Below are 12,730 nucleotides of genomic sequence, written 5' to 3' on the forward strand. Positions count from 1 at the left end.
ACCTTATTGGTGAATTTGGCAGTCCAAAAAATGAATCGCCAGTTTGCTCTAGAAGAGCTTAGTTTATTACTGTTTTAGTTCCTTTATTACACGTTAGTTTTGTTTGTCGGTATGGTAGTGTTATTGCCCAGGCAAGTGCTGAACGTGGTATCTTAAGTTTTTGTCCATTTAGCTGACGTTGAGATAATGTGGATCCGAAATGCTAAACTTAAAATGGCAGGGAACAGCGAACCGCAGAGTTCGTTCTCGTTGGTATGAATTCAGTTATGCCAGTGACTTAGCGGAAAATTAAAAATACCTAAACTTGACGGTTTCTATTGGCGGTTCGCCTAGAATCGAGGCATTTCCACATCTTATGAAAGAAAACTATATTTGTCCTTCATATCTATGTGCTAAATTAGCCTTCGTGTTTATTCTCAATTAAAAAAAAATGTGGAATTAACTCTTTAAAATTACCCATTCTACAATATTGCCATTCAAAATCATTGCACTAGTACAGAGCGTTACATTGGGAGAATGATCAAATTTAGAGAATGAATTTCTATCATAAAAGATGGCGAGAATTTAATTTTTGGAAGAAAAAACTGATAGGCATCAGAGGTTGAAAAGCTTTGCCGTGAAGAGATTATGCAAGCCGCTTTTATTCCCTTATGGCAGCATTTAAGACAACATGGTAAAGTAAAACTTGGTAATTAGCAGAGATAGACTGAACACGCTGGAGCTAAATGACCTGAAGATATTAAAAGGGTTAGGTACTAAATGTTCAAACTTTTAGGTTAACTGGAAATGTAGGTAGGATATTTTTACTTGTTTTTGATGAAGCTGGCTTTATGCCAGCAAGGGCTCTTTTGCTCATAGAGCAGCCTGTAATGTATGTATATATATATATATATATATATATATATATATATATATATATATATATATATATATATATATATATATATATAATATATATATTTTATATATATATTATATATATATTATATATATATTATATATATACATATATATATATATATATTATATAATGTATATATATATATATTATATAATGTATATATATATATATATATATATATATATATATATATATATATATATAATTTTTTTTTTTACTTTATTGCCCAGCGTGCAATATTAGAAACAGGTTTAGGATCGTGCAACAGTCACACCACGGTGACTGAGGAACTGATGTGCAATATCTTAATTATTCACAAATCTGTCTAAAGAGTAAATTGAAAACAGGAAATTTATTAAACATTGTAACAAAACAAAAGTACAACTAAAGGCAATATAGATAAGTTGTTTCAAAGACTGACCACTACTAGAGGGTATAATTTGATCCGCAAATGTTATTCTAAGGAAGAGCTCCGAACGGAGATAGTTTAATGAAATATTTTGGCTGAATAATATAGAAAAGGGTGTAAGTATATGAAGAAGTACAGTGCGACTACTTGAGAAATTTACTGCCTCTGTTTTTACGTTAATTCCCGACGGCCTGGTACTACAATAACCGTGGCGATCTGAGGAGCTTTTCTCGGCTTAAAACCATAAACAAAAGACGGTCAATTTCTCATATTTCGGTAAATTATTCAAGTTATCTCACCTGTACTGCATCATATACACCCTTTGCTGTATTGTTCAGTAAAACAATTTCATTAATGAACAATGTCTGTGTGGAGCTCTTCCTTAGAATTACCCGGTAGTCTTTCAATTTAATTATTGTACCTGCATATTACTTCATATTAATTTTCTTTTAATTCTCTGCTACTTGGATGATTGTATCATACTGTTTACTCTGAACAGGCAGGAAGCTCAGAACTTTTTGTGTAACATTATTGTAGAGAACGTCATTCGTATTACTTTATTATGGTCCTTTTGAAACTCGCTGCCGACCTAGCAAGGCTTTTAAAAATTGTATGGTTCATAGGTTTTAGGTTTAGGACGTCTGCTACTTCATTCTCATTGTCATTATTTTTGGTTTTTATTCCATTACCAATAAGTTGCATTGGCTGATGTTCAGTCTGGATAATATTTTTTTTCAGTGTTGAATTTTTAGATACTTTTGTATGCAGCTAAATGAAAGACAGTTAACTACGTAAGTTTCTTGTTCAAGGTAGCATTGATTGACTTTTTTTAAGTAAGCTTTGTGGGCATCACAAACCGTTGCGTCCTCACCCCTGCCTCTCTCTCTCTCTGGTTCTATTTGGACACCCGAGCTTGTATTTAGGACAATCAAGGGTTTGGAAGTGCAAATAAAAATCTCCCAAGTTAACTATTGTTCGTGTGGAGGCCTGATTGCCAGACGAAAAGATATTTAGCTTTAAAAATGATTTTGGATACCTGAATGATTGCGTATAACGTGTACACTTGAGCTGGCGAGGCACTCCATTGTAAGCATGATGCGACTTCATCGTGTTTTAGGGCTTTGTAGCATTTAATCTTAAAAATACTGAAGAGTTTAGTTATGTTTGTTTGGCTGCCGAAAATAAAATCTACGGTTTAACTGATCAGTTTGAGGCATTAGTTTATTTTTTTTTGAGTCAATAACCTAGAGGTTACGCCAGTTTTAGTATCCATATAAAATCAATCGGTCGTTAGTTCATGTTTACAGAGCAGAGAAGACAAGTTTTCGTAATGGTAGTGACCAAAGTCTTTCTGCTATTTTGTGCTACTAAAAGAATAGACGAGCATGGAAACCATAATCATCTCAGTGTTCTTAGGTAGTGCTTTGGTGTAAGGAGTCATCTGGACAGATAAGCAAGCAGTGAACGTACTACGTGATACTGAACTTGTCTACATATTTCTTGTTTTACTTACTAAATTGCATTATCGCATTATTACTTATAAGGAACGCATTTCTTGAGCTAATCCATTGATAATGAGATTAGTAAGTTGTACGGTAAGAAAAGAAATAGTGAGGACAGTATCATCTGCTAAGGAACGCTTTTATTCCGTGTTCATTTCTTGCCAGTTCGGCGATGTAGTAGGCCTACGCCTCTTGACTTATGACGAATTCGGATTTCGGTTGTGAATTAAGGCTGTCTGCATTTTGGAAGCCAGCGAGTTAGTTTATTTCTTGGAAAATCACAAGAACAAATCAAAATAACAGAAGTGAACTTCAAAGTCCGTCTTCAAACAACTTATTGGGAGTTTTGCCCAGTGGTTTCGGCAATTTATGAAGACGGAATTTGAAATTTTTTCATAAATCTTTGGTGGATAAAACTTTTACATAGTCAGGGATAGTATGTAAATTCAGTCTTTTAGAATTACTTGGTTATCTTTGCAAGGCAATTGTCCTAAGTTTTTTCTTTAGCTCCCCGCAGTTACATAACCTCAATATTTGTTTAAAAGAATTTTAAGTGGTCTCTTGACTTTGACGCAGATTTGCAGAAAATAACAATGCAGTTGGTGTCTGTGAATATACTTACTAGATCATTTTTATTTCCTCATGACTGGAATGAGTACTCAGGACGTTCAAATGGAGTTAGTATTCTTCAGCGTCTCTTAGTGGAGAGTTGGCCGAAGTTGACGAAGTCTTCTGCAACAAACTGTTCACCCTGCCTTAATCGAGTTTTGATGTTTTAAATTGCTTTTAACTGGCTGAACCCTCTCCCACAAATACTTTTCTCATTCGCATTATTTGGAAATATTCTTAATGACAAAAGAATAAATTGCGAAAGGCTGAAAATTAATCTTGAATAAATGCTGTGGATAGTACTTGCATGTTTTTCGTAAACAAGAGATACTTAAACGTTTTTGATACAGGACTTATGTTTAACGTCTTTCATGAAATATTTTTTGCTTTAGTATGAGGGAGTCTCTGTATGTCTTAATACTTTTGGAATACTATGAAATGAATATTCTGCAGATACAAAACATAGAGCATGACAGTAAGGCAAAAATAAGGTAAATGCCGTTATATAACTAATTCATGGGACCTTGTTGTTTTTTCCAATAGTTTGCTCAGTATTCTTCTATTGCATATTTAAATCTTGTATCCCCTGATGACCAAAAAATTATCCAATTCTCATGAAAGGAGTTGAGGCCTGATATGTAGATCAAACAGTTTTTTATTTTTCTTTACAATGTTATCGACAATGTCATCATCCTTCGGGACATAGACTAATTTTATTTTTGGTGTAAGCTTACCCTTCTCATTTACTGATATATTGTTGATAGGATATTACATTCAAACCAGCATTATATTATCTGCAGATTACGTCATGGCGAGCGCTTGATACTACGAAGGGCCCACTCTCGAGCAATCCATTAGTGTTCTTCGGGCTACTACGACCATCTGGGTTGGATCAGTTACAAAGGAACAGGTAATATTTGTGTGCCTGAGGTTATTTCTATTTTGACAAATAGTAGTTTGGGCTTTATTGGAGTCATATGCTAAACATTATATAAATTTCAATGTAAAATCAAGTAATCCACGCGTGATAGTTAATTCTGCAGTGTTTCTGTAGTACTGTAATAACCTTGTGACTGAAGACTTGAAAACTGTTTCTCTGTCTCTTTTCCTTCCTTGCTGAATTTGCTAGGACAAGTTTGTTCTCCATATTTGACTCTTCGAAATCTCAGACTTACTCTGTATTTATTTGCCTTTGGGTATCCGCAAACAACCTAGAATTCTAAATTTCCTCGCACTTTCTGATAGTCAGTATTGCAAATTATATTCATCAATTATAGTAATTTTAGAATAACACTATGCTGTAATGAAGGATGTAAGAGTATCACATGTAAGGTTAAAAGTGATCAAAGAACGTGAGTTAAAGTGGAATGACTGTGTACAGGAGGCATTGAGGCTTCGTTTTGACAGAGTATCAATTGCAAAAGACAACTAGTTAAGAATTACTGTGTCACTTACATTTGGTAATTTACAAGTCGTTATTCCCAGGCAATCTGTTTTACCTTCCTGGATTGGGACTTGAATTAATGACAAAACTTGATCTCTCTAAAATTTACGGAACTGTGCATGGTTGAATATGGAAAAACAAAGTGCTTGTTAAAGTCTTAACTTTATCAGTTAACTTGGAAAATCAATAGAGTTTTTCTTTTTATGGATCTATAGGGCATATAAAATTTTGCTGGTATGTGTGAGAAGGGGATGTGGGATAAATTGCACGATAAAATGTCGACTGGTGTTGGTAAGGTGAAACTGACAATCTGTCAACCGGTTTTCAAAAATTATATCAGGAGAGTTTTGATAATTTTAAAGTCAGTCAAAGTTTGAGTGTATGAAGATGATAAAACCACCTTCAAGCATGGCTGCCGGTTATTGAGTAAAAAAAAGGATACCTTTAGATTCGGTGGTCATGGTGCTAATCGAGCTCTTAAGATACCTGTTTTTTCGTCAAGTAATTTGTTTGTTCAAAATTAACAGGGAGAAGTCGAGAATAACTCTTTACACCATAATACGTAATGTACCGGGTGTTTAGTGGCTGGAATGAAAATATTTCGTGACTGGTTAGTATAGTCGATTGAGCTCTTTTCTTTCCTACGTAAAGAAAAATACAACAATTATTTTATTCCCATCTCATTACACAGAGGTCTAACAGAATCTCACTTTGTGCATTTGGTTGTTTTAACTCTCTAAATGTCTCCCTCTTGGACATTTACATACAGTATTCACGGAAGCATGTTTTAAGGTAGATCCGGTATGTAGGAACTTCTTCAAACATTCAAGGATAGTATAGTAAACCTTTCACTGATAGTTATCAGGTGTTCTATTATAGTTTGAATTTTACAGCTGTCAAATGATATGGATACGTTAGATAAAAAAGGGACTAATTCACAATGTATTTTCGAGCATTGTGCGATAACTGATATGAAACCAGAATATTTAATAACCCTAGCACGAATTTATCACAGAAGGAACTGTATTCGGGAATGACTGAGAGGGTCAGGGTAAATAAAGCGCTCATCTTTGAAATGTCTTTAAGCTCAAGTCGTGCTAATTAACCAATTTTTACCTATGAAATATGTTAGTTGTAACTTCATAATTTTTAAATGACATTCCAATGGTACCAAATGCTTTACCACGTTCATTACACCACAAGTTTCAAGAGTGTGGCCGAAGTAAAGTAGCTTGAGTATGCATGGGTCGTTATGCCGATGAGTGTGTCCGCGGCTTGGTAAAGGGATTATCACCAGTCTCTCCTCACACAAGTCAGTGTTAGGAATACTTACAAATTTCCATCTATGTTGCACATCCAACAGGCTGTTTTATAGTAGATAATTAAAAACCAGCAACGATTTACGTTAGGTAGTTTCCGGGCTTAAAAATGGGCTAAAGTATTTTGAAAAGTCATGTCCTGAGCCTCATGCAGAATATATTGAAGGTCATGAGCTTTGGTTAGCATGGCAGTGACCAATATGTGGTGGTGATTTAACTCTGATTTAATCACTAGGTGATTCTTCCTGATGTGGGCAATGCAACATGAGAACTTCCTGGAGTGCAATGTAAGATGAGAACAAAGAAAGAATACTTCCTGATGTACGGAATGCAAGATGAGAACTTCCTGGAATGCAATGCAAGATGAGAACAAAAAGGATTTCCTCTGTGTGCAATAGATGGACTTCCTGATGTATGCAATGCAAGATGAGAACGTCCTCGTGTTCAATGCAAGATCAGAAGAAAGGATGCTATTTCTCACGTATGCAGCACAAGTGGATACCCCCTGCAGGCATGATGAAGTGGATACTTCCTGATGTTCAATGCAAGATGAACGAAGAGATACTAAAGGGAGAGGAAGTTGCCGGAGGTTTGGGCATGGAAGTGGGCTTAGGGCGCAAATTCGTAGATATAAACCACGGGTAGGTATTGGCATAAATCACTGCAAGAAGATGACGTCTTCATCCCCGTTCACCTTCGTCTAAAGACGAGACATAAAATTTTGTTAATTACGGTGGTATGTTATGTTGAAACTGTGTAACAATACTACACAGTAGACTGTGAATTTTCAGGAGACACTGACACACTGGTATAATTCTGGTAATTAAAAAATATGAAGCAAGTTTTTCGGTGTTGTATATTATTTACACAACAATCCAAGCCAAATTTCAAATCATCTTCATTCGCCTCCTAGCCCGGGAACCACCAGCAGCAAAAAAAAAAAAAAAAAAAAATATTGAAGAGAATTCAAAAACTTGATGCGTCCAGAAATCTTTTTAAGAAACTGCCCTGGATTACCGGCTATGTAATCAACACTATTCGACGATCCTCTTCCTACTGCTTTATTGTCCATTCGCGCTGATACAAAACACCTGTAAAATATAAAATTAATTAGAAATTATATCCATATAACAAACGATAATAATTACACCAAGCAATGAAAAACTGAAAAGGAACTGGAATTTCAAAAGTCAACTAAAAAGCCACTGGAATTTCAGAAGTCGACTTTTAACCAGTGGCTTTAGTTGACTTTTTAGTTGACTTTTGAAATTCCAGTGGCTTTTTAGTTGACCTTTGAAATTCCAGTGGCTTTTTAGTTAACTAAAAAGCCACTGGAATTTCAAAGGTCTAACTAAAAAGCCACTGGAATTTCAAAGGTCTAACTAATAAGCCACTGGAATTTCAAAGGTCAACTAAAAAGCCACTGGAATTTCAAAGGTCAACTAAAAAGCCACTGGTATTTCAAAGGTCAACTAAAAAGCCACTGGAATTTCAAGGTCAACTAAAAGCCACTGGAATTTCAAAGGTCAACTAAAAAGCCACTGGAATTTCAAAGGTCAACTAAAAAGCCACTGGAATTTCAAAGGTCAACTAAAAAGCCACTGGAATTTCAAAGGTCAACTAAAAAGCCACTGGAATTTCAAAGGTCAACTAAAAAGCCACTGGAATTTCAAAGGTCAACTAAAAAGCCACTGGAATTTCAAAGGTCAACTAAAAAGCCACTGGAATTTCAAAGGTCAACTAAAAAGCCACTGGAACTTCAAAGGTCAACTAAAAAGCCACTGGTATTTCAAAGGTCAACTAAAAAGCCACTGGAATTTCAAAGGTCAACTAAAAGCCACTGGAATTTCAAGGTCAACTAAAAAGCCACTGGAATTTCAAAGGTCAACTAAAAAGCCACTGGAATTTCAAAGGTCAACTAAAAGCCACTGGAATTTCAAAGGTCAACTAAAAGCCACTGGAATTTCAAAGGTCAACTAAAAAGCCACTGGAATTTCAAAGGTCAACTAAAAAGCCACTGGAATTTCAAAGGTCAACCAAAAAGCCAACTGAAAAGCCATTGTGATTTCAAAGGCCAATTAAAAAGCCACTAATTTTTAACAACTAAAAAGCCACTGTAATTTCTGGGGCTACTTAAAAACCCATGGCAATTTCAAAGGTCAACTAAAAAGCCATTGCAATTTCAAAAGTTAATAGAAAACCATTGTGATTTCAATGGACTAAAAGCCACTAATTTCAAAAGGTCAACTAAAAAGCCACTGCATTTTCAAAGATCAACTAAAAATGTGCAGCAATTGTAAAGGTTAACTAATAAGCCACTGCAGTTTCAAAAGTAAAACGAAAAAGCCACTGTAAAATTCAAAGGCCAAATAAAATGCTACCGGTACTTCAATTTCAAAGGTCAATTAAAAAGACACAAATTTCAAAGGTCAAATGAAAAGCCACTGCAATTTCAAAAGTCAACTAAAAAGGCACTGCAATTTCAAAGGTCAACTAAAAAACTAATGCAATTCCAAAGGTCAACTAAAAAGCCAATGCAATTTCAAAGGTCAACTGAAAAGCCATTGTAATTTCAAAGGCCAACTAAAAAAGCCATGGCAATTTCAAAGGTCAACTAAAAAGCCATGGCAATTTCAAAGGTCAACTAAAAAACCAAAGCCAATTTCAAAGGTCAACTAAAAAGCCATGGCAATTTCAAAGGTCAACTAAAAAGTCACTGCAATTTATAAGAACTAAAAAAGCCATTGCAACTTCAAAGGTCAATAAAAAGACATTGCAATTTCAAGGGTCAACTAAAAAGCCACTGTAATTTCAAAGGTCATATAAAAAGCCACTGCAATTTCAAAGATCAACTAAAAACCACTGTAATTTCAAAGGTCAACTAAAAAGTCACTGCATTTTCAAAGATCAACTAAAAATATGCAGCAATTTCAAAGGATAACTAAAAAGCCATTGCAATTTCAAAGGAATGATTAAAAAACTCATAAAATACCAAAGGTCACGCAAAAAGCCACTGCAATTTCCAAGATCAACTAAAACCCACTTCAGTTTCAAAGATCCGCACAATAAGCCCTTGCAATTTCAAAGGTCAACAACCAAAAAGCCATTGCAATTACAACTAAGGAGCCACATCAACTTCAAAGGTCTGCTGAAAATTTTTGTGGTTTCAATAGCCCATTTGTAAAAATCCTCAATTTCCAAGGTCGACCGAAAAGCCACTGCAATTTCACTAGTCATCTAATGAACCACTTTAATTTTAAATATAGCTTATAACCCCCTGCAATTTCAAAAGTTAAACAAAAACCAATTGCCATTTCAAAGGTCAACCAAAAGCTATTGCATTTCAAACGTCAGTTTAAACACCCTACCACTTCCATAGGCTAGTGCAGAAATAATTCGGACTTTGAAACAAAATGCACAACAATAATTAATATTGCCAACACGAGCGTTCACTAGAAAAAATTCTTCCTTGCTAAACAATATGAATTGCCAAGAACAGGAGGGGACTCGAGCAGGTACCAATCCAAACGAGTGGGCGCTGAATTACTGACTAACGCCTCAGCAATATGAAAAGAACAGGAGCTAGTAAAATTTGCAACAAAGACCGGTGAAATAAGCAGTAGGTAAACGAGGCTTGATCCGCTTGAAAACCAGAGAGAGAGAGAGAGAGAGAGAGAGAGAGAGAGAGAGAGAGAGAGAGAGAGAGAGAGAGAGAATAATACTGTACGAATTAACTTGACAAGCATTCAACAGTTATGCTAGCCTGACATTTCCGTATGTAAATGCTTAAAATCATGATGGTACCGAAATGCAAAGTATAAGATGTGTGGGTATCTAGACTTTCGAGCTCAACGAAAACTAAAAGGTTTCAAATATTAAAAGACTTCCTCTTGCACACAGTGACTAAAAGATGTCAAGTTTTTCTGACGGGAACAAAAGTATTTACAAAAGGATATATTTTAAAATGTCTCATGCCACTAACCAGCCATGTACGTAACACATGTCCTTAATCGATACCCCATCTTCTGGGACCATTTATACTAATGGAATCAGACAGACAACCTATGCTTACTTTCTCTGCTTGCTGGTCTGCCTCAGTATGAAGTTGGACTGAAATTTCTTACAGCTGTGTAAGGGTTGTGATAGTGCAAATGTGAGTCCCACACAATGGCAAACTGACATGTCCATTATGTCGTCATCTAAGCATGATAGTCTATGTTTGTAGCAGTTAACTGAAATCCTTTCCACCCTAAGTTTGACAAGACACTAATGAACACAAAGGGGCAGACCAAAAAAAAAAAAAAAGAAAAAAGCAATGGAGGAAAGGGGGGAACAAGTCTCAGAATTCGTCGCGAGGGACTGAGTTAAACGCGCTTAGAACCTGCGTTTTAAAATGCCTAATCTAAATAGTATCGGCGATGCAATGCTCTACAAACCCTTAAAATATTATTCATAAATTACTTCACCTTACCAACAACTGATTTCCAAATCTATACCCGATAAGGGCCCCTCGGAGAGTTCTTAAATGAAGCGTGGAAACTTGAACGGCCAATGTTAAAAGAGGATGGACAGCTACTTGCAATGCAGAGAACGGCACGCAAAGTGCCAAAAGTTCGAGACAAAAAACCAAAGTCCCAACGACTCGTCTTAATATCAGCATCTTAATGATGTAATAAAAAGCCAGGCACTTATGCTCGCCATTCTTCCAAAGCTGGGAGATCCAATGATCACCTACCAGAAAAAAAAAAATTTTTTTCCACAGCCCGTGACAACTGAGACCATACATGGATATTGCTGCAAGACAATCAATAACAAGACCTGAAGTTACAGTAGATAAGGATTTGGAAAATATACTAGTTACGAACAAAACTGCTTTGTTGTAGACCTGTGGACAAGTCTTGAAATCATGGTGTCATAGTCTGTACTGAGAGAGAGAGAGAGAGAGAGAGAGAGAGAGAGAGAGAGAGAGAGAGAGAGAGAGAGAGAGAGAGAGAGAGAGAGAGAGAGAGAGAGAGAGAACGCACAACTACGAAAGTGGTGGTGGTACTGGCTGCACTTCAGTAGGTCTGAAGGCGACTTCAACAGAATTTTTTTTATATAACAGCCAGTAAAACAGGCAAAGATGCCACTGTCTAGCCCTAGCCCGAAACAAATAAGCCAAATGTGTCTTGAGATAAAGCGGATTCAAAAATGAATTTGTAATACTACGATGCACTGTCTTTTCAAATCTTGAGTAATTCTTAATAGTTTAAATTTTTGCTTGATTGATTTAATTTCTTGATAAATTAACCTTTGTAATTTAACTCGAATTATATTTTGTGTTTTCAAGTAATACTAAATTTTTTCAGATTGTGAATTCTAATTTATAAATTTTGAATTTAAAAAATTTTGTATTTAAAATGTTTAAAAACAAGTGATAAACATGTTTTGTTCCTTAGTTTTGCTGAAGTAAATTAAGACCGGGGAAATAGTTAAACTTGTTTGATGGAGTGTTGCCCTTTTGCTCTAGTATATTTCTTGTTTAATTGTTGATACCTCACACTTGTTTTGATAAACTTAGCTTGATTTTTCACATGATTAATGAGCTTTTTAAGGGGTCACTGTTACCTTTAGAGTACTCAGTTGTAATTATTATTATGAGTGTTCATAGTGTTCAGGTATCTGGCTGAAGTGAGGTAAATTTTTGAATTCTGTGATTAGTTGTGTAATAACCAGGTACTTGGAACACATCGGACTATGCATATATTTGTATATATATGTATATATATATAATATATATATCTCGTTACAATGGCTTCCTGTGTTTAACTTGTTTTATATTTTCCCCCAAAAGAAAAACCAATTGCCCATTATGGTCCCTCAATCTGGTGGGAATAACGGAGGCAAGTATCTTCAAAGCTAATATGATACTGAAATGAAAGCAAGAAACGTTCAAAACAGTAAAAAAATTCATGTGATACCTTATATCCCATGAAAGAAAAGAACCTGGTTTTTTCAAGCAAAACCCGAATTCCAAAATCCCAATTAACTGGTGAAATTAGAACAAAAGAACCAATCCGGTTTCAGTAACGTCCAAGTACCCACTTTTCAAAATAAAAATAACCAAAGTCGTTGTGTATGTTAGCCATTCTTATTCCTTACCCTAATGTACCGGGACAAACAAAGCCGATCAAGATCGCCACTTGCATTTACGTCGAAACATATACATTAGAAAAGTTCCAACGGGGTTACAATATTCATCGGAAAATATTTCGTTCAACAGTTAATATGCGGCATATTTTATCATGCTTTTCGTAAAAAGCACAGTAAGGCGACTTGAGAACAAAATACTCCGTTAACGAGAACTAGTAGTAAAGCATAAACACCCCAATATTCCGTTGTCGTTACTAGTGAACGCTGAACCTCAAAACTACGTGCGATTACTGTGTCAAGCATTTGCATAATCGTTAAGTCACACATCTCAAGTTCAGCTAGTTTCTAGAAAAATTATCTGTATTATTATCATTATCGTAATACTGAAAGTGGCTTAAGATTTGAACTTGAACG

The 12,730-nt window shown here is 35.4% G+C and overlaps 2 long non-coding RNA genes across 3 annotated transcripts in view; one reads left to right on the forward strand and one right to left on the reverse strand.

Annotated features, from left to right (window-relative positions):
• Positions 1-7,025, forward strand: part of LOC136848771 (uncharacterized) — a 7,675-nt gene extending 650 nt beyond the window's left edge. The window contains exons 2-3 of the long non-coding RNA XR_010856135.1: positions 4,222-4,331; positions 6,420-7,025. This is a non-coding gene — a long non-coding RNA (uncharacterized lncRNA). The remainder of the gene's footprint in view (positions 1-4,221; positions 4,332-6,419) is intronic.
• A 119-nt stretch (positions 7,026-7,144) lies between these two features.
• LOC136848770 (uncharacterized) overlaps positions 7,145-12,730 on the reverse strand; it is a 202,649-nt gene continuing 197,063 nt past the window's right edge. For both annotated transcript variants that reach the window (XR_010856134.1, XR_010856133.1), the window contains one exon: positions 7,145-7,275. This is a non-coding gene — a long non-coding RNA (uncharacterized lncRNA). The remainder of the gene's footprint in view (positions 7,276-12,730) is intronic.

Source organism: Macrobrachium rosenbergii, chromosome 19 (genome assembly GCF_040412425.1).
Source record: "Macrobrachium rosenbergii isolate ZJJX-2024 chromosome 19, ASM4041242v1, whole genome shotgun sequence".
In the NCBI taxonomy this organism is placed as follows: domain Eukaryota; kingdom Metazoa; phylum Arthropoda; class Malacostraca; order Decapoda; family Palaemonidae; genus Macrobrachium; species Macrobrachium rosenbergii.